Genomic DNA, 21,495 nt, shown 5'->3' on the forward strand with positions numbered 1-21,495 from the left:
AATTGCAAGATCCATATTACCAAACTAAAATGAGAACAAAGTTTCTTCACCCATCCTGGCCTATTCTTTTTTTTTTTTTTAAGGGAGATTAGCCCTGAGCTAACGTCCGTGCCCACCTTCCTTATATTTTATATATGGGACGCCTGCTACAGCATGGCTTGATAAGCGGTGTGTAGGTCCGCACCCCGGATCCGAACTGGTGAACCCGGGGCCGCTGAAGCAGAGCATGTGAATTTAACCACTAAGCCACTGGGCCGGCCCTTGGCCTATTCTATTATTAAATTTCTTTTTAACATTTAATTTTATTGAAATTATACAAGCACACAGTTCAAAAATCCAACAATTCTAACAGGTTTGTTTTGAAAAATAGCTGTCCCCTGCTTCTCCCCTTTTCTGCTTCCCAAAGGCAACCATGTTCAGCTCTTTTTACTGATTCTTCTACTGTTAATCGCCACTTCTCTAGATAGCACAGAGATATTACGACTTCAATTTCTTTTTCTTTATTTTTTAGTGCATTACGTGTTTACTTCTACCCTCACTCTATCCCCTGTACCCTTTCATGGGAGGTAGTTGAAACCTTGCATCTACCCTTAACTTAAAATGATATTTTAGCAGACTACTGAATTCTAAGCCAAAACTGATTTCTTCTTAGAATTTTGGAGGCACTGATCTGCTGTCTTCTAGCTTCCGGTGTTGCCATTCTGACTTTTCATCCTTTCCATGAGACAGGTTTTTTCCCTCTCTGAAAGGTTGTAGGACCTTTTATGCACCTAGCATTCTAAAACTGCCTGATGATGTACCTTGGTATGAGTCTATTTCCAAATACTGTAAAGGGTACTTGATGGGCCTTGTAATCCAGAAATTCACATCCTTCAGTTCAGGAAAATTTATGCAGTTATTTCTTTGACGATATTCTTCCCTCCATTTTCTCCTCCTATTTAAACGTTAGCTCCCTGGACTGGACTTCTAATTTTCTCATCTGTTCTCTCCTATTCTGTATTTCTTAGTGCTTTTATTTTACTTTCTAGAGATTTCCTATATTGTAGCTTCCAAGACTGCTAGTGAATGGTTTTCTGTTTCTTCTCTCTTGTTTTTAATTTCCACGAGCTCCTTGGTTTATCCATGAAGGTTCCTTTTTTTGTAGTATTCTGTCCTTGTTTACTTGGTATTAGATTATAATGGTATTTATTTAATTTAATTATAATGGTATTCTCCTTTCTCAGATGATATTAATGATACATATTTAAAGTTTTCTTCACCCTGTGTACTATCTGTTTTATCTTTCTCTGTGTTCATATCACGTTAGATATTTCTTCCAGTGTCTGATGATCCTTGGCTATCTGTTCATATTTCAGAGTGAGACACTAAAAAGCTGATTGGAAGCTATTTGTATTTAGGAGGATGGGGCCAGGAAAGGGAGTTTTTTGATTCCGTCTTCACTGTAGACTAAGATAATATAAATTGGGCTGTTTCCTTGGGGAACCCTCAAAGTCAGTATCTTTAGTTTCGTTTCATCTTTTCCCCTGTTCTGGCAACCAGATTCTCCAGGGAAGACTCCCCGTCTCCTGCCTACAGGGTGTTACCTGGCTGAATGATGTGGAGGCCATGTCAAGGTGAGTTACCTGGTTCCTCTGCTTTTGGTTAGGGACCCCTCCCTCAACCGTGCCTGGCATCTCACCATCTAGAGGGCCTCTGTTCTGCCCTCACTAAAGGATAAAGCTTCTTGGGGCTTTTGGGAGTTTTATGGTATAACTCAGGTTGCTTCTCAACTTTATTCACTTCTAGATTAGGATCTGCCGCCCTTGGGTCTTCTAAGTCAGTTACCAATTATCCTGTTTCCAATCTCCAAAATTTGTTGTTATTTTCTTCTTTCCCATTCTCTTCATCTTTATGGATTATCTTCTTTTTAAAAAATAATTTATTTACTGTCATTTTAGTGAAATGTGGAAAGAGGACAGAGCTAAATGCATGTGTTCAAACTGCCATGTCTAACCAGAGGTCCCTATTTCATTTTTTCCCACGGGCTGGTTTTTAAGGCCATCCCCAAACACCAGCTGTCCTGCCTCCTCACAGGTCAAGGACATCTTGCAGTCCTTGAGGTCTGAGTTTGAAAGGAGAGGAGAGGAATATCAGTAGATAAAAGTCAAATGTGTTTCTAAATACTTAACTGGGCAGTTAACAAGAAGAGTGGGGTATTTTCTTTGGTAGTCTGAAAGATGTTTTTTCTATATAATAAAGGGATTTCTTTCTGCACCCCAGATAGGCATGAATTTCTGGAGTTTGATGCCCCCGTTGAAAGGTTTCAGAATGTCTCTTTTAGCCTTGAGTTTGTAATATGAAAAATAACAGAATTTAAATTCTGTTAAACAATGCCTTCATTCCATGAGCAAAAAACCAGATTTTACTGTAAAAGTGAGCTAAATTAAAAGCATCAGAAATTTCTGAGGACAGATACTTTGATAACACTATGATTACTTGCCTGCTAACAAGGAAAACTTTTTATACCCTGGAGAATTTCTAACTTTTTTCAACTGAAGAGACTTTCTCTAATAAGTGCAAACAATAAATATACAACATGCTGAAATCCATATGTTGTGGATTTATTTTTTACTGAAGCGAAGTTATTTAAGTACTAACACTAACAACAGCTGCCAACTTAATTTGAAGGTGTTAAAAATAGCTCAGTGGTCTTTAATTTTCCTATATTTGTCTTTGCATCTGTCTTCCAATTTCAAAACTAAAACAATATTGAATTCACTTATATAAAAGTTATAAGATGAATTTTAATCCAATTTTTATTTAGAACTGAGCTATATTCAATATTAGCATCCAGTTAAAATGATCTTGAAATTTACTTGGCAGTATCTACAGACTGAGGCAGGAGTAACATATCTTACGTTTCTCAAAAAAACTAGCAATAGTATCCCTATAGCCTTCTGATAAACGGTAAACTGCAACTAACAAGATAATCTTGGAACCTTGGTTCCTACGGCAGCTTTGCCACTCACTAGCTGTGTCACCTCCCTGTGCCTCCATTTCCTCTTCTCTCAAATGGGGGCAATAATAGCACGTACATGATAATGTTGTTGCTGTGGGTGAAGTGATAATACTTACAAAGCACCATGCCTGCCGTGAAATGCACCGTGGCTTCATAATTGGCAATTCTCTGCTTTATTTAGGAAAGTCAGACTTGAAATGAAAAATGTCTTCAACAGGACAAATTCTTTTTTTTTCTTGAGGAAGATTAGCCCTGAGCTAACTGCTGCCAGTCCTCCTCTTTTCACTGAGGAAGACTGGCCCTGAGCTAACATCCATGCCCATCTTCCTCTACTTTATATGTGGGACGCCTACCACAGCATGGTGTGCCAAGCCGTGCCATGTCCCCACCTGGGATCCAAAGTGGCGAACCCCGGGCCGCCGAAGTGGAACATGCACACTTAACTGCTGTGCCACTGGGCCAGCCCCCAAAATTCTTTCTTTTTAATACTTTTTTTTTTTCCTTCCCCAAAGCCCCAGCACATAGTTGTATATCCTAGTTGTAGGTCCTTCTAGTTGTGGGATGTGGGATGCCGCCTCAACGTGGCCTGACGAGTGGTGCCATGTCGGCGCCCAGGATCCGAACCCTGGGCCGCCGCAGCAGGGCGCACGAACTTAACCACTCGGCCATGGAGCCAGCCCCAGGACAAATTCTTAAACAGCATTATTCAGAGAACTAAACTGTTGTCTCCACTGTGTTGTTAATAGGCATTTACTAAATTTTTAGCACACGCTTTAGACTTTTACCAGATAGAAAAGATACTTCAGACCTTTGTGGCTTGATGTACTTGATCAACTCCGCCCTTTCCTCTGATCTTGGTGAGTGAATATGGATGAATGGTGGTGATAGTAACAAAATAGCCTTCTTACACTTAGTAAAATGGCCTAGTCTTCTGATTCATCCACAGCTGGATGAATATTTACAGACTGCTCTCCATAATTCTAGACCAGCGATGGGGTAGGTGAGTAAACACCTCTAGAAGGAGTGGCTAAAAGGGGTGGGGGTGAAGTTGGGTAGCCTGAAAACAAACCAGAGTTCTGACCTATGACTTTGATGTTTTAATCCAATATTTACCTTATTTAGCAATTTAAATAACATTAAAGGAAGACCTATGTGTTTCAGCAACATATGCATGTGCTTTAAAAAATAGTTGAAAAATACTGATCTAAACCAGAATTTCTCAATCTTCCTTCTTCCTATCAGTAGCAGTAGCCCAGGATGGCGTTTTTCAACCCATAACACACCCTCCCCCCAGGCTCTGATATGAATGACACGGCCTTGCTGTAACTACTGCTTTATGTGGGATAACCATATGTCCCATTTTGCTCTGGAAAAATCTTAGTTTGTGCCTCCTTTTCAGGTAAAACTGTTGACAGTACCTTCTTTCACCTTCTCAAGTGTCCAGGTTTGGAGGATAAATTATACAGTCACTCTGTATCTATGGATCACCAGCTCTAAGGTGGATCTGGAGTCATGGAAGTAAGAGAGTTACATGGAATCTCCACAGGAGAACAGATGTGTCCCCAGTACACACTGGCAACCGAACCTCTCACCATACTTTTCCAACATAACCTAAAATGTGGAAAAGATAGACGTAGGTCCTTGGTGGTCAATGTACATGAGAAGAATATTAACAGATAGTGGACTTTGGAGTAGGACAGCCCTGAGTTACACAGCTGACTCTCCCATTTACTAATTTCATGATGCGGGGAAGTCTTTTCATTCTGTCTTAGCCTCATTTTCCTCAAACATGCAATGGAAATGCCTTCACCAAGTTGTGATGGAGATTAAAGAAGATGATGCATGGAAAGTGCTTAGCACAGTGGGAAGATACCGTGAAAAAGATCAATGCCAAATGGTCTATTATATTGTTTTAATTTGACTGAGGTTTCACTCTAATTTATGTATTATCTACATTAACCTAAAAAATACATTTTCAATTCGAAAGGCTTTAACTTTAAAAAAGTTCTTTAATTTAGGCAGAGCATAAACTGTTGATTGAATTTGGTTGGTTAACAATACAGTGAGCTATTGCAAATGCCATAATCTGAATGTAAGGTTCAAAGAAATTTTAAGATGTGCACAATTTGAATCAGACGTAATGTCTTGATGTGACAGCGTGTGCTTACATCTACTGATAGAAGGATAAATTTAAAGATATAACTTGTAATCTATTTAGGCAATTTATATTGCATTAATATATATATAGATTACATAATTGAAAGTCCAAAGAACGATGGCAAAAAACTTTAAAACCATATTTTGAGGAATACTATATTTCTTTACTAATTATATATTTAATGGATGAAGAGAAATACCTTTAAAATTAAAATGTAATTCAATTTCAAAATGGTTATGAATAGAACACAGTTAAAAGTGATGAGTAGAAATTAACCAATCAGCTAAAATTCAGAAGAAATGGTCTTGCAATCTCTCCTTTTTCTCCCAGCACTGAGAACGTCTCCTACGAAGGCCATATACTATATAAATAAACAGTGAAGAGTGAGACAATTACCCTCAGAACAACCTAATTTGGTTTTAGTTCCCTAAATACTTCAAGAAATCAGGGATTTTTAGGACTGCCATTTTCTACTTTGCTTATACAAATAGAATGATGTGGAATTAAGTAATCGATTTGCAATACAACCAGATCAAAGCAGGGCAAGTTTTACTGATTTTTTTCCTCAGAGAATTCAGGCTGTATCTCAGTCTCAAAATTTGTAAGTCTGGTATTATAAATCTGGTGTCTAAATTATATCACAGCACAGTCCACAGAATTACCAGCTAATGTACCAAGAGAAAGTATACTTATCTGAAAAATGTGTCTTATTTTAATAAATCTAACATATAGTCAAAAATACTCTAAAAATTTGAAAATCAAAGCCGTGTACATCCAGCAGTGTTTGGGCCTTGATCATAGTAATGCTCCTTTCCTTAGCATCCCATGTGGCATTCTGCCATCAGAAAGCCACCACTGCATCAAGTAAGTTTTATTACTTTGTGGCTGGACAAAGTTTTGGTTTTTTCCATTAGCAAACAGAATCTTACCTTAAAGCAAGAAATTGGCAAAGTTATTTTTAAAGTGGATATGTTACATAAATTTGATCTTAAAGGATCTAGGAATTTTCAGTGGATTCTCATGAAGAAAGCAAGCTTTATGCTACTCCATCCATTTTACCCTTAGCCACTTTGATATCAAGACTACCCATATCCCAAAGCAGTTCATTTAGTTCAAAAAGAGTTGCTTTTTTTTTTAATCCTCTTTAAACTTGGAATAGGTATTTAAAAGTTAACCAAGATGCCCATTTTCTGAATTTTTCTCGTCTAATTTACACAGGAGCAACTCGAATTTTGAACAAGGCACAGGAAACTAGGTCTTTTCATGCCTACTTTACAAAGAGGTCATCTGATAATATTTCAACAAACTATTTTTCACACTAGTACATTTGTTCTCGACCTTGTTTAAAACAATAGGCTGATGTTAACCATTTCTCTTGAGTCTTGAAACAATCAAGAAAGGAAAGAAGGGAAACTGGTAAAGGCAATGAATTTTCACACACACGTCTTTTGCATACTCAGTGTTTCAGATACTCAAGGAAAGCCCAGTTACAAATCAGAGCTCTCCTGGTGTATGAATGGGTAAAATTCTGGGGTCACATTATGTAGTATGGGTGGAAATACATCTATAAACACAGTCAGAACAGGTGATTTGGATAAATCTGCAACTTTTATCCATATGCAAACTTATCCAGTAAGACTTTCCTATTCCATAGTCACTTGAAATTAAGCCTTGTCAACCACAAGTTTCAGGATAAAGACCTTTGATGTCAAACACAGCATTCTCAAGCAAGTTTTTATTAACCAGGCATTTTATAAATACTTTTTATCTTCAGGGTACCAAACACAGTACCCATCCCAGCTAAATAGTAAGTGCTTAGGAACAACTGTGTTGAATTAATTTATGACCCTAAACATTTTTTCCTCTGAAATATATTTTAACACTTTAATTGAATTGACCATGGTTTCATTGAGCTAATCAAAGGCACTTCCTATCTTTAAGTTAATTTTATTTCCATTAAAATGGCCTATACAACACAGGTAATTTGAAACAGCAAGTACATGTATAATACAACAGCTCTACAAAATTTTGGTTTTCTGTACAGCATATTTGACTATGAAAATTAAGACTATTCTGTAGTACTGCCTATTATAGAAAAACAAAGGACCAGTAAGTACAAGCACCTGAATTTTAGCTATATAACCTTGATCTTTTTTTCACAATTTCTTCCTACTAATCTGATAGTAGATTTAAAGTTTTCCTGAATCATAAAAGAAGAACCAAAGTTAAACTAGTGAGTAAAAACTGTTGGTAATAATCATTGTTTAAATTTTTACATTTATCTTAAAACTCTTGTACATCAGTTACGATCTTTTTTAGAATAGACGGTTGGAAGATAGTGAGGCATAGTGATTAAGGACATGGGTTCTGGATCATTGAGACTTGGTGTTCACACGGCAGCTTGGCCACTCACTAGCTATGTCACCTCCCCGTGCCTCCATTTCCTGTTCTCTAACACAGGGGCAAGAGCAGCACCTACATCGTAATGTTGTTCATGTGGCAATAAAAGCAATAATACATGCAGAGCACCATGCCTGCTACACAGGTGCTCAACAGATGTTAAATGTCATCATCATCAATGGACCAAAGTCCATTATGAAGGACAAGGCGGGAAGGAATGCCTCTTCCCAAGAAGGTAATACAGAGCATTTGAGCTGCCTTTCGTTTAAAACAGAATTATAGGATCTTAAGTGTTTGGGAACATGCAGCAGAGTGCTCTAGGCTTTTAAAGTGCCAATGTATATGGTGTGAAGCTAAGATGACCATACCTTAGTGAATCCTCTGACCTGGACTGAGCTCAGCCAGTGGAATATATAGGCATAAATTCAGCCCAGAGATGCATTCATATGTACTTCTTGGCACCTCTCTAGGTCCTAAGGGACAAAGATAATTTTAAAAAGAGTTTTGTCGTTGAACAGTTTATAATCTGGTAGGGGAGAGGCACAATTATAAGTGGATGCAAGAAGTCATACAACAAAAGTATGAATGAAGTTTGAAGAAAGTTTGAAAAGGCGCAGCTGGTGGTTGGGATGGGAGGACAGCAAGACTGTGTTTGGGGAGAATTAGGAGAAGCTTCATAGACGACATCCGAACTAGAACTGGAAAGATGAGTAGTAACATATAGGGTGGAAAAGTGTTGGAAAAGTCCTTTAGGAATAATGAGGACAAATCTGGGCATTTTCCTGCCCAGAGAGCAGTGAGAGGTTCTGTGTAGCTGAGAAGCAGAGAGTGCAAGTACACAATTGTGGATGGAAAGGCCTGGAGGAGTGGGCTGGGACCACTGTGCAAGGGCCTCGCATGGGAAGTCTGGTGAGTAGTGATCCATTGGCATGTTTTAGCACGGCTGGGCCATGATCAGAACTGCCTTTAGAATGGTGACCATGCTGCAGTGTAGAAATAGTTCAGAGGAGTGCAGAAAGAAGCTGAGGCAGAAAGACCAGTGAGGAAGCTGTTAAATAATGATGAGGGTGCCTTAAGCCAGGCAATGAGGATGAGCGGAGGGCTCAGATTTGAGGGAGAGTCGCCAGGTAGAACCAATAGTCTACGGTGCTTGAATGATATAGGAGCGGAGGTGAGAGGGCCTTGTCAAGGATGATGTGTCCAATGCCAAACTGAGCACCAGCACCATCTCTACACATTCAGATGACTAAAACAGTAAAGAAAGGCAAAGTGAAGAAGTCCGATGGGGCCATTGGGAGAGGGCAGATTCCAAGGGTGTGTTTTCTTTTCTCCTCCTTCCATACTGGAAGTCAAGATGCAACTTGAGATGCACTTAGCAGGCAACAAGATGAAGCACTACTGGAAGCCTATTTTTATAACAAGGACAACTATTCAGACTTTCCTGGGAGCCCAAGACGACATGGCCTGTGCCTGGCATGTAAAGGGTGCTTAATAAATGCTTGTCCATTGAATTTGTTAAGCAGGAAGTGAATAAAGCAGTGGCGCTGGGCCTCAAAATTACGTGAATCTTCTGAACCCCTCTGTGCCTTGATTTCTTCATTTATAAAATGGAGATGGAAATGTTAGGAATTAAAGGAAGAAAATTCTTAGAATCTAAGTAGGATATGATCAGGAAGCATTGATGTTGGGAAAAAAAAGGTACTACTCAAGTTCTGTATCTAATGATAAGTAATCTATTAAAGATTTATATATATTATTTTATGTCTACTTAAAAGTTTTTCTTTTTGTCATAAAACAATTAAACAAATAAGATGAAGGGCAAGCTTTCTCAAATTTACATGGGAAAGCTAAATTAGTATGGAAGTCTTATTGTGGCAAGGAAAATAATGCTGTTTAAGGAGGAAATTAAGAAATTCTTCTTATGTTTGAGAAAAACTGAACATTTGCAAGAAATCTTCATATTTAAAAAGAAAAGAACATAATAAAGACAGCCTGGTTTTATATTTGCTTTTAAACATCATTTCATAATAAAACATTATTATTTTATTTATTTATTTTTTAAGTTGAGGAAGACTGGCCCTGAGCTAACATCCGTGCCCATCTTCCTCTACTTTATATGTGGGATGCCTGCCACAGCATGGCTTGAGAAGCAGTGTGCAGGTCCACACCCAGGAGCCAAACCAGTGAACCTTGGGCTGCCGAAGTAGAATGTGCGAACTTAACTACTGCACCACCAGGCCAGCCCCCAAACGTTTTTACTTTAAAATCTTAGGTATCATGAAAAGCTTAAATGCTTATATTAAAAATGTGAAGTGCCAGAAATTTATATACTCTATCAATCAGGCAGATTTTGATGTAATCAGAAATGTTTGGAATATAACAGTCAGTGAGACCCCATTTGATATTCTTGTAGTTGACGCTCAAAAAATATCCGTTGACACACCTATTAAAATGGCCAGAATCCAGAATGGTGACAACAACAAATTCTGGCAAGGCTGTGGAGCAACAGGAATTCTCATTCATTGCTGGTGGGAATGCAAAATGGTATAGCCTCTTTGGAAGACAGTTTGGTGGTTCCTTACAAAACTAAACATACTCTTACCATATGATCCAGCAATCAGGTTCCTCAGTATTTACCCAAAGGAGTTGAAAATTTATGTCCACACGAAAACCTGCACATGGATGTTTATAGCAGCTTTATTCATAATTGCCAACCTTGGAAGCAACCAAGATGTCCTTCAGTAGGTAAGTGGAGAAATAAACTATGGTACATCTAGACAATGAAATATTATTCAGTGCTAAAAGAAAGGAGTTATAAAATCATGAATACACATGGAGGAAACTTAAATGCATATTACTAAGTGAAGGAAGCCAATCTGAAAAGGCTATGTATTGTATGATTCCAACAATATGACATTCTAGAAAAGGCAAAACTACTGAGACAGTAAAAAGATCAGTGGTAGCCAGGGGACGGGGAGCATGGGTGGAGCACAGAGGATTTTTAGGGCAGTGAAAATACTCCGTATGATACTATAATGATGAATACATGTCATTATATCACATAGAACATACAACACCAAGAGAGAACTGTAAGGGAAACCGTGTACTTTGGGTGACCATGATGTGTCAATGTAGGTTCATCAACTGTAACTAATCTACCACTCTGGTGGTGGATGTTGATAGTGGAGGAGGCTATGCATGTGTCATGGTAATGGGTATATAAGAAATCTTATCTTCCTCTCAATTTTGCTGTGAACCTAAAACTCCTCTAAAAAAATAAAGTTTCTTTAAAAAAGACTAGTGAGTGTGAATGAAATCAAGAAACACTAAGCACATACCTAAAGCGTATATGTAAGCTACACAATGAACACGTGAATGAGCTATTTAATTTTTTAAAAGGACTGCACAGCTTCTTCTCCATCATCATAGGTAGAAAATAGCCTTTGTAGCATCTCAAAGACACGTTCATGCGAAAACCAAAAGATGACTCTTTCCCTCTAAAGTACCACCGCTAAGGGAAGCCTCCCTGGAAATCGTCCCCTCTCCCACTGCTCTTTTTTTTTGTTAAATGAGTGGATGTGTCGGATTTAGACTTTCGGCTCCATGGCATTACACATGGAAACATTTACAAAATTACACTAAAATAAATGGCAGGGTTTTTTTTTTTTTAATTAGGAAAAATACCTAGACCTTCAAAACTAGATATTTCACTTTGATTTTATTTGTAATCAAAATATTTCCCTGGAAGCATTTTCTGTAGTCTTAATGACTCAATTAAACATGTTCCTAAGGGACTTTTATGTCACCATTGCATGATAGTCCTGCAGATGGCAAAGGTTTAAAATGGAATTAAACTAAGCTATTAATTATATACACAAGTTAAAAGAAAGCTAAATGAATGACCTTTAAAAATTTTGTACTTGGCAAGATGGCAGCTGCTTGTCTACTTACCTAGGAGGTAGGAGTCAAAGCATAAGAGTAAGAATGAAGTGCTTGTACTGTGTTACTTGCTTATAGGAAATAAATTTTATTTAAAATGCCACCACAGGATAAAAATGTGATTCTTACAGAAGTTAAGTCATCTCAGAACTATTGCTCCTATATCTGATCTAAAACTGAAAACTACCCCACGCTATACAACATGTTGCCCTTATATGTAGATTATCTGAAAGGCAGACTGTGAAGTATATCAAAGATCGTGTTCCATGAAGACACATTTTTAAATCAATAAACAGAGAAACTCTCCTTGGCAATCAGATGGCAAAAATGGGAAAAGTTTACTGCAAATTAGAAATAAAAGAGCTACATAAATATTTTTATTTTGGATGATTACCTATTATGAAGGGAAGATAAAGATAAATAATAATCCAAAATGTACAGATGGTAGGGTCTTATAGGACATTATCTTTAGGAAGTAAACATTCTTTGTTTGTAGTTCTGAATACTATTCTATTGAAAATTAGTCTTCTCTTCTCTCTTCATTCATAGGGAGAAAAATCCAGCTTGGAGTTTCTGCTTCGTGGGGGTAGGGTTGATTCTTCAAATTCTTTAGATCCAAAGTTAGAAAAAAGGAAGAATTTGTCAAATTGGATTAAATGATGAATTTTTATTTCTGCTTCTTCCATTGGTAGACAACGCAATTCATTACTTTAAATGAAACACTGACATAGAACCAAAAACTCTTCATTTTATACTTCAGAAATGCCATGAATCATTCCCCCTAAATTATATTCAAGTCACTGTTTAGTCCAATAAATCCTCAATAATGTTAAATTACTGAGTCAAACACAAGCTCTATTTCTTGAATCGGCATTTTCTTTAATAATACACAGGAGATGTGAAAGAGAGTTGAGTAACTTCCAAAGGTTCCTCACATGTTCTCTAAGAATTCCTGCGACATCGGAGAAAAATTCAAAATGCAAAAGTCCTAAGCAAGGAAGGAAGGTTTTACTGACCACGTGGTGCAAAACTTTCAGTGTATTTTATCCAATTAATGGTACAAGAAAAGTACAACCTGGTTCATCAGATATATGCCTTATTGTTAAACATCCTAAGGGTTTATTTGCCATCTATAACAATAAATAGTGTTAGGTTATACCTTTACACAAATAACAGATCAAACAGACCTCTGATAAATGGTCCTTTAAGCTCACAACCCCTTCCCCCTCACCATGTAGTATTATAAAAGAAAGGTTTTAAAATCTATAGAAAGGTTTAAAAATCTACACATTGTTAATCTTTCCCATTTCATGACTGTCTACAGTCAACAACCTTAAGTGTATGTGTTTTAATTCAGGAGGAAGAATAATGCAATTCACATAAAACGTGAAAATTCAGAGGGAACTTTTCAAAAACAACTCAGTCATAGCTAATCTTAATTTATTTGAATAAAGTTGACATGGTGTTTTTGATTCAACGTAAAATGAGCAATTGTTAATGATCAGAATCATATCTTTCTCTATAAGAAGAATGATAACTGAATAACAGAAAGCAAAACATTATTATTTCTTCGTTTATTTATAACAATATTTCTCATTTAAAAATTTCCATTCTCTCACCAATTCTACTTCTAGAAGTAAATCCTAAGGAAACAATAAGAGATGTACAAGAAGATATATACACACAGTGTTGTGAGTAATTTTTAATACTGAAAAATAAGAGGTACCTTGAAGACTCAACATGATGGAACTGATTAAGAATTGGTTAAATAACTGTATTTCTGTAACATAAAATTATGCAGCTATAAAATGATGCTCTAGAACCAGCACTGTTCCACAGGAATAGAATGTGAATGACATTTGTAACTTTAAATTTTCCAGGAGGCACATGAAAAAAAGTAAAGAGAAACAAGTGAAAGTAATTTTATTAATATATTTAGTTTAATCCAATATTTCAACATAAAATTAATAATGAGATATTTCCCCTCTGTTGGTGCTGCCTTTGGAATCGGTGTGTTTTTTGTACTTATGCACATCTCAATTCCAACAAGCCCAGGTTGCTAGTAGTTACAATATTGAACAGTGCAGCTACAGACAATGTTTAGACTTGGAAAATCATTAATAATATATTAAAATTTAAAAACATTATATGACATATGTACAGTATGATTATAATTGTATGCTTTAAAAATTCATGAATATAAGAAGAAAAGCATAGAAAAGTACACCAAAATGTTAACAGTGTTATTCTGGGAAGCAGGATAACAGTTGTTTTCTTTTCTATATTTTCTAAATGTTTGACAATAACCTGTATTATTTTGAAGTTAATAAATGACTCTGTTAATATTCTCCAATCAGCATTGATTAGATTTATGACGACCTTAGACATTAACTCTTTCTAAGAATTTGATCCCTGAAAAGTGACTGTATTTGCCTTTGTTCTGTATTTCACACTACTGAATACAAATTTCATTGTCCATAGACAATAATTCACCACTATGAACAAGACATATTTTGAGCATTAGCCCTAACATTTGCCCCTTAAATGTGGTATGTGTAATCATAGCATAAGAACTGTGAGTAAATTATTTCATTGCCTGTTAAATAACCACTTGTTAAGTCTAGACAACAATCATAAATAGCCATTATTTATAAAGTTTCCGTTCAAAGTACTCGGGGAATTGTATAATAAAGAGGCAATGTGACCAACACCTTCTTGTAGCCGCAAATCACACACACATACACACACACACACAGAGGGAAAAATATATAAAATTGGCAAAGATGCTAAATATAGACAAAATCCACTTTGAAAAAGTGAGACTAAACTGAAATGAATGTTTCATGCTCAACATGAAGTGCATGCTTGGCATCTACTTCAGGTAGAGAGATCTTATTCGGCAGACCCTCTCTATTGTGTTGCATGCCCTCCCTACCCCCAGAAAAGGCCCTTAAGATAAGGGAGTCCACCTTTTCTCTTCAGCCTTCTCTCTCAGTATTTCCGCATCACTAGCTTTGCACTGTCCAGCTATTCGGGCATTCTTCACTGTATCCTCAACAAAGTTCAGGTGACCCTTAGGTAGGTCCAGAAAACATTTGACATTAATTTCTTTTATTGAGAAATATTTACTGAGTTCCTACTTATTGTATTAAATGGGGCTTACAGTCAGTAGGAGAACTACACCAAAATACAAAAATAAGTACAGATGCAAGAGCAATAAAGAAAAAGAAGAGAGTTCTATGAAAGAAAATAATGGATTGAGTCTTGGTGGTGGTGGTGGGGAGGGTGGTCAGGAAAGGCCTCTCCATTGACAAAGGACAAACCCATTGATGACGAGACCTCATGGACGAGAGGGAGCATGTGGGAAGATTTGCTTTCCTGCAGAGGTGCATGTACTGGTCCAGGGTGGATGGGGGCTCAGGTGAATTCAGAAAATCCAGTGTTGGCTGGACTATGGTAAGGGAGGGGAAGAATGCTGAAGCCATTTCAGCCTGTGGGACTCTAGCAAAGGGGCCAGCAACAGTGTGTAAGCCATGGCTTTTATTATCATTAATATTAACAACAAGAGAAATAGATAAAATGCATTAAGCATTTTCAATAAGCCAGACATATGCTAAGAGCTTTACACACAATAATGGATTAATTCCTTACAGCAGCTCTTTGAAGGAGCTATTATTAAGCATCTGAGAGGTTAGCAACTTGTCTAAGGTGACATGACTTGTAAAAGGCAGAGCTGGGATCTGCGGACACTAGAATGAGAGCTCTTACGGGCTCTCCTTCCAAATTTTACACCCTGATGTCCATGGCCCCAGGGTTGTGGGGAAAGGAACTGTTTTTTGAAAGAGGGTACTGGAAAAAAAACGAAGAGACTGAGATTTATGTTCCCAGAAAGATAAAACTACCTTATGGACACTAAAGACCAAATTCACTCACATCTCAACCATGGAGGAAGGACAAAGAAATACGTATAGCATGCTGTAGGGGATATCTATGGGTTTTGTCTTCCTCACATTCCTTTCTTTTTTTCTGGTAAAAACAATTTTTCTTTGGGAAACTATCCCTCCCCCACTCTTAGCCTGTGGTGGTTTTGGTGGGGAAGACACTACCCTTGGCTTTAGGGTGCAGTACGTGACCCTTCAAACCTAGGCAACTGGAACATTCCATTCCCTTGGCCAGTAACTGGTTCAGAGATGGTTTATGACTAATGGCATATGAGCGCCATCTGGGACTTTCCTGAATTACTGAGAAAGATGTAAATTTACAGTTGCTGGTATGCATGCCTGCCTCCATGTTGGATGACACTGCCTGAGAATTAAGCCTGCACAAAAGAAAAATATGCCTGGTGATGAAGAGATGGAGTCCTCATGGACCACTGAGCACATGGATTCAAAGATGCTAGAAGGAAGATTTACTCCTAGACTTTTCAGTTGAATGAATCAAGAAATTCCCTTTCTCAGAGAAGCCATTTTGAGTTGGATTTTCTCCCAGAAGAGATACGGTATAGATCGGAGTCAGAGCAGACTAGATAGAATGAGGGTCAAAGTAAGGTCAGTGTGAGCCACAACGGCAGAAAGGTGCTCAGAGAGATCCTAAATTATATGACCACGGAGAAAACTGTCTGAGAATTCAAGTGGTTAGAGCAAAATTGCTCCTCCTCCTTGGAGGCAGGAAGCCAACAAATAGGTGCAAACAGCCAGCGGTAAATACATAGTTATTGGCTGGTTAAGATGCGCCAGACTCTGCGCTAGGTGCAGGAATATGATAATGAACAAGACATAGTCCCTTTCCCCCTTGGAGTCCATTGGCTTCTCTAGAGGGCAAAGGAAGGAAGCCCAGGTGAGCACACCTATATCATAACTTACCTCCAAACTGAAGACAGTGCAGTAAAAGCAGTACCTGATTAAAAAGAAGTCTTGGTTCTCTGGTCTAGACATAAATCTCTTTCACTGAACTGCACAGTAAAAGGCTCAACTGTGCAGAGGCCACAAGAGAGGGAGATCCAAAAGATGACAGATCAGCATCAGTAGCAGCAGTAGTTACGGGCAGAAAGGCTTAGAACCGGAACTGAGGGAATCTAAGTGGACTCTGGTCTATTTCCAGAAATGAAGTTGCTAAAGAAAGAAATCAGGCCAGGAAACTGAGCACAGAATCCAAGGAGAGACACCACAAAAGATGGCTGGGACTCAAAATGCCTCTAGCTGCTGCAAAACGACGTTAGCTCTGTGAGCTTTTCCTGGCCTTTGCCACGCCAGTTCCCTGTAGCTCATCTCTCCTCCTGACCACTCACTGTATTTCCCCAGATCAATTCTACATCCAGCTCCCTCCTCAGTGAGGGTGGAAATGAACTGCCTTCCCAGCTCAGGACCTAGTGCCCCAGAACTAACCAAGAGCTCCTGGGTTCTGGTTTCCTACACTCTTACGTGGCCCAGTCTTCAGAACTGGGAATTTTTCTTTGGTCCTTGCTACACTGCTTCGTTCTCACAGCTTCTCTCGCGTGAGTCCCTGAGAAGGCCCTCGTTCCTGAGTTCCCGAACTCTGATCACCTGGCTGAGATGCCGCCACCTCCTTTGGGACACCTGATGCTGAGGTTGCCTGAGCTGCCCCTGAGCTCATCACTGTCGTCTTCCACCTCTTCCCACTTCTCTTGTCCACCCTCTCATCTCTCAGGCTTTTCCCTTAGTGGGCAGGTGTGTAGGTTTCTCACCCTGTCTGCTATGAAGACTCATTCACTTTCATGCCCAAATCATGGAAAATTTAATCCACCGGAGGCAGGGGGGCGTGGGTTACTGGTAAGTATACTTATTAGCGATACTCCTAAAATTAACTCTTTGGTAAAACTACATGTAATCCACCTATTGAGTTGTTTTCGTTCTTCTCAATTCGTATATTTACAAAATCTCAACATCAAGATCCTACTTAGGTGTTGAAAAATTAAAACATCTCACTCAACACATCATGCCTACTGAATTATCTCATTTTTGCTTTAACTGGGCCTGAGGTGAGACTACTTTGGAACGAATCCACCGAGGAACAAAAAACAAAACAGAATAAAACAAAACCCAGTAACATGGACCAAATCAAACGGAACTGAATACCAACTCTGTTTGATTATTTGTGTATTCGTTTCACCATCCCACTGATTCTTTCATGCAACAAATATTCCAGGAGCGTTGACTGTGTGCTAGACAGTGCTCCAGCCTTGGGGATACAGCGGGGAACAAGACATTTTCTGACTATTTCACATGTGCTGAGTATCAAATTATGCTCTCTTCCTTTGTGGAACCACCACTTGGTACATCCATCTTTTATTCCTTTTTGCCTTGATGTGCTTAGGATATACTCTTATAATGGCATGTGTGCCTCAAGGCTCAGTTGTTCAAAGAAGCATTCTTTCAACAGAAGTAGTCTTATAACTAACACTAAAATAAAACTATGAGATCATCTAATTTGAGCCATCATCTACAGATAACAAAACTGAGGCCAAAGAAAGTCAGAAATACTTCTCCAAGGTGGTCCATACACTTAGTGTCTGTGTTGAACAGTAGTAAATCTCTTGATTCTTAATCCAGTGCTCTGTCCGCCCCTGCACTGTCCAATATGGTAGCTGCTAGTCCCATGTGGCTATTTAAATTTAGCTTTAGAATTAAAAATTCAGTTCCTCATTCGCACTACCTACACTTCCAGTGCTCAATAGCCATATAAGCTAGTGGCTATCATATTGGACAGCCAAGAAAATAGACTATTCCCATCACTGCAGAAATTTCTATCGAACAGTTCCGTGGAGTCTAAAATACATTGCTTGCATTATTCTAGCTCAGCATTGCTCAAACTGTAATATGCACAGTCTTCCCCTGGGGATCCTGTTAAAATGCTGAATCAGATACAGTAAGTCAGGGGTGGGGCCTGAGATTCCACAATCCTACTAAGTTCTGAGCCACAGAACTGCTCCTGGTCTGAGGACCACACTTGGAGTATGGAGTATCAGGTTCTTAGCTCAATACTACAGTTGATACTGCAAGGTTTAGTGCCCTAATAGTTCAATGTATATGATTTTTTTGTCTTCTCAATTAGATTTAACCTCCTTAAGATAGGGCACCACGTCTTATTCTCCACATTCCTCATCATGGACTGCACAGTACAGGGATACACAGGCAGTAAATTTTCCTATCTATAGTGCTTTACATTTGGTGCAAATTGCTGCAGTGTTATACATAAATACAACTTCTTTTTCTCTTTAAAAGGCATCAGGTCTTTCACCTAACCATTTATTGCCTTCGATTTCCCAAAAGTGAGATCCTGGTGGCTGTACTATGTCAACTTTAAGAAAACACAAGGGAATTGATTCTATTTAATGGCTTTCAAACGAATTGTAAATTTTCTTAGAGCATACATATTTTTTTTTTTTTAAAGATTTTATTTTTTCCTTTTTCTCCCCAAAGCCCCCCGGTACATAGTTGTGTATTCTTCGTTGTGGGTTCCTCTAGTTGTGGCATGTGGGACGCTGCCTCAGCGTGGTCTGACGAGCAGTGCCATGTCCGCGCCCAGGATTCGAACCGACGAAACACTGGGCCGCCTGCAGCGGAGCGCGCGAACTTAACCACTCAGCCACGGAGCCAGCCCTAGAGCATACATATTTAAAACAATTTAAGAAATTGTTGAGAAAAAAATGCATATAATGTATATTTGATAGCTGAAGGGATGCTAAACAGTCTCCTGAAAGTACAGTTGGATCTCCAAGCTCTGTCTTAAAGTTAGAAAATGATTAAAATATTTACAAAAATAATACAATCAGAGGGGCTGGCCCCGTGGCCGAGTGGTTAAGTTTGCGCGCTCCGCTGCAGGCGGCCCAGTGTTTCATTGGTTCGAATCCTGGGCGCGGACATGACACTGCTCATCACACCACGCTGAGGCAGCATCCCACATGTCACAACTAGAAGGACCCACAACGAAGAATATACAACTATGTACCGGGGGCTTTGGGGAGAAAAAGGAAAAAATTAAATCTTTAAAAAAAATAATACAATCAGAAATTTTATGTCTTTATATTACTAAGACCTTACATCTCATCCTGAAAATAATATTCTTTTAAATGGGACAGCTGACAGCTGTCTTGATATGAGCAGGCTCTATAAGTCTTATGATAACTTTCCAACAGCAATTCCCATTTTCTAGAAATTTCAGTGATTACTACTTGTAATAGGTTATTAAATTAAGAACTTTGCGGTTAGATTTAAAAGGTTTTTTTTTTGTATTTAAAAGTCATATATTTATGCATTAAGTTTTTAAAGAAAAAAGAGTCCTTTGTGCCTTCCTAAACGTATTCCTTACAAAGCAACAAGAGAAAAAGTTTTATTAATGCACAAGACTGAAAGAAATGTCAAGTATGCTAGAGTTCTGGTTTTGATTTTGGACTTCAGAGAAAGTTAAAGAAGCAGGGGAACAGAGCTTTTTAATTACAATCCAATGTCCTAGAGAAGAATATTTGATATCTCTTCCAGTTGGCACTCTAGCCAGTGTGAGAAGAAAATCAATTGCGATTAGTACAACATAAAGTCATTCCACCTAGTCAAGTTAATCAGGGATTACACTGTGTGTATGTCATGAATCTCCCTGGTTTTGTTTAAGATCTTGTTTGATACATTAAAAGATGGAAACATTTCAAGAGTTAAATCAATAGTTTTATTTATGCTACATAACCTAAGCCAATAAAAGTTTGTGCTAAGATTTCTCAAAGTCCCACTTGACTTGGGATAGGGTAACTAAATGACAGCATCTTTTCTTCCCCCCAGGAGAGTAAATTGCTCTGACAGAAAGACGGCGGCAGTGTATTGGTTGAGAGTTTGAGGCTGGAGTAGCAGACTGAATATAAATTCTCCACTTAGCCTCACCACGTTGGCCTTAGGAAAACCAACTTTCTCTTTAAGACTCAGTTTCTTCATCTGTAAAATGGGAATGAGAATAAAGTTGTTGGGAGCATTAAATGCAATACTGACCATATGGCACTTAACACAGTAAACAAGTATTTAGCACACAGTAAGCTTTAACTGAACGTTAATTATTCTTATTAGATCTGAAAGGGATTTATCATAGCTCAGTGGTCATGAAATATTTTCCCCCACCCTCATCAAGCCCCTTTAAGGCCCCTTATTTTGCCTTTGTATTTATAAATCTTCCCTTAAGATACACAAAATATCTATTTATGAGAGAAATAGAAGGGTATTTGGGGATTTGTTTCTTAAAAACAAGCATGTTACCTGCTCACCTGGAATTTGCTCTCTAGCCCCCATTCAGAGACAAAATGATTCAAAGACACTGAAGTACAATTTTAACAAATATATTAATATGTAGATACAGTCCATGACATAAGATGTGCTCTTCTAGAAGCAAACTTTTAGTCATGGGTTGCTGAAGTGGGGGGAGGGGGTCCAGATAGCTCAGAACAATGTAGAAGTTGGCAATTAAATGTATAATTTATATTGTATAGGTAAAATGTTGACTTAGGTCACAAAGAGGATTGTTTTTGTCCTTATCATCTTGTTCGGTTGTTGCCTATACAAGAATTGTGCCAACTTCTCTCTCCTCTCATTGAGCACAGAACTGACTGAGGTAGAACAAGAATCGTTTTCCTCAACGGGGCAAGAGACAGTGTGGTCCCAGTAACAACAGTAAAGGCTGGCCAGGCTCCCATCACCAACCTTGTGTATCAGCACAGCAGGCAAGAAGGGATCAGATGTGCACACTGCCTACATCAGGCTGACTTTTCTCTGAAGGGAGAGTGGTGGACATAGTCACGGTTAAGACGTCTACTACAGTGCTAGTCAATAGCGAGAGTCCACGCCCCACCTCCAGTCATAGGGCGTGGGGAGCTTGGAGCAAGGAAGAGAAACAGCCTCGAAGCTTCAAATTCATTCAGCACTCTTCCATTTACAGGGTCATAGTAGAACTCATTTGAACACAACCCTCATGAGGTTGGCACAGTTATTTTATCTCACCAAGAAAA

At 38.4% G+C, this 21,495-nt stretch overlaps 1 protein-coding gene across 1 annotated transcript in view; it reads right to left on the reverse strand.

The window, feature by feature from the left end:
* PRICKLE1 (prickle planar cell polarity protein 1) overlaps positions 1-21,495 on the reverse strand; it is a 103,446-nt gene that overhangs the window by 43,398 nt on the left and 38,553 nt on the right. The gene's annotated exons all lie outside the window — the stretch shown is intronic.

This window comes from Equus asinus, chromosome 22, assembly GCF_041296235.1.
Source record: "Equus asinus isolate D_3611 breed Donkey chromosome 22, EquAss-T2T_v2, whole genome shotgun sequence".
NCBI lineage: Eukaryota > Metazoa > Chordata > Mammalia > Perissodactyla > Equidae > Equus > Equus asinus.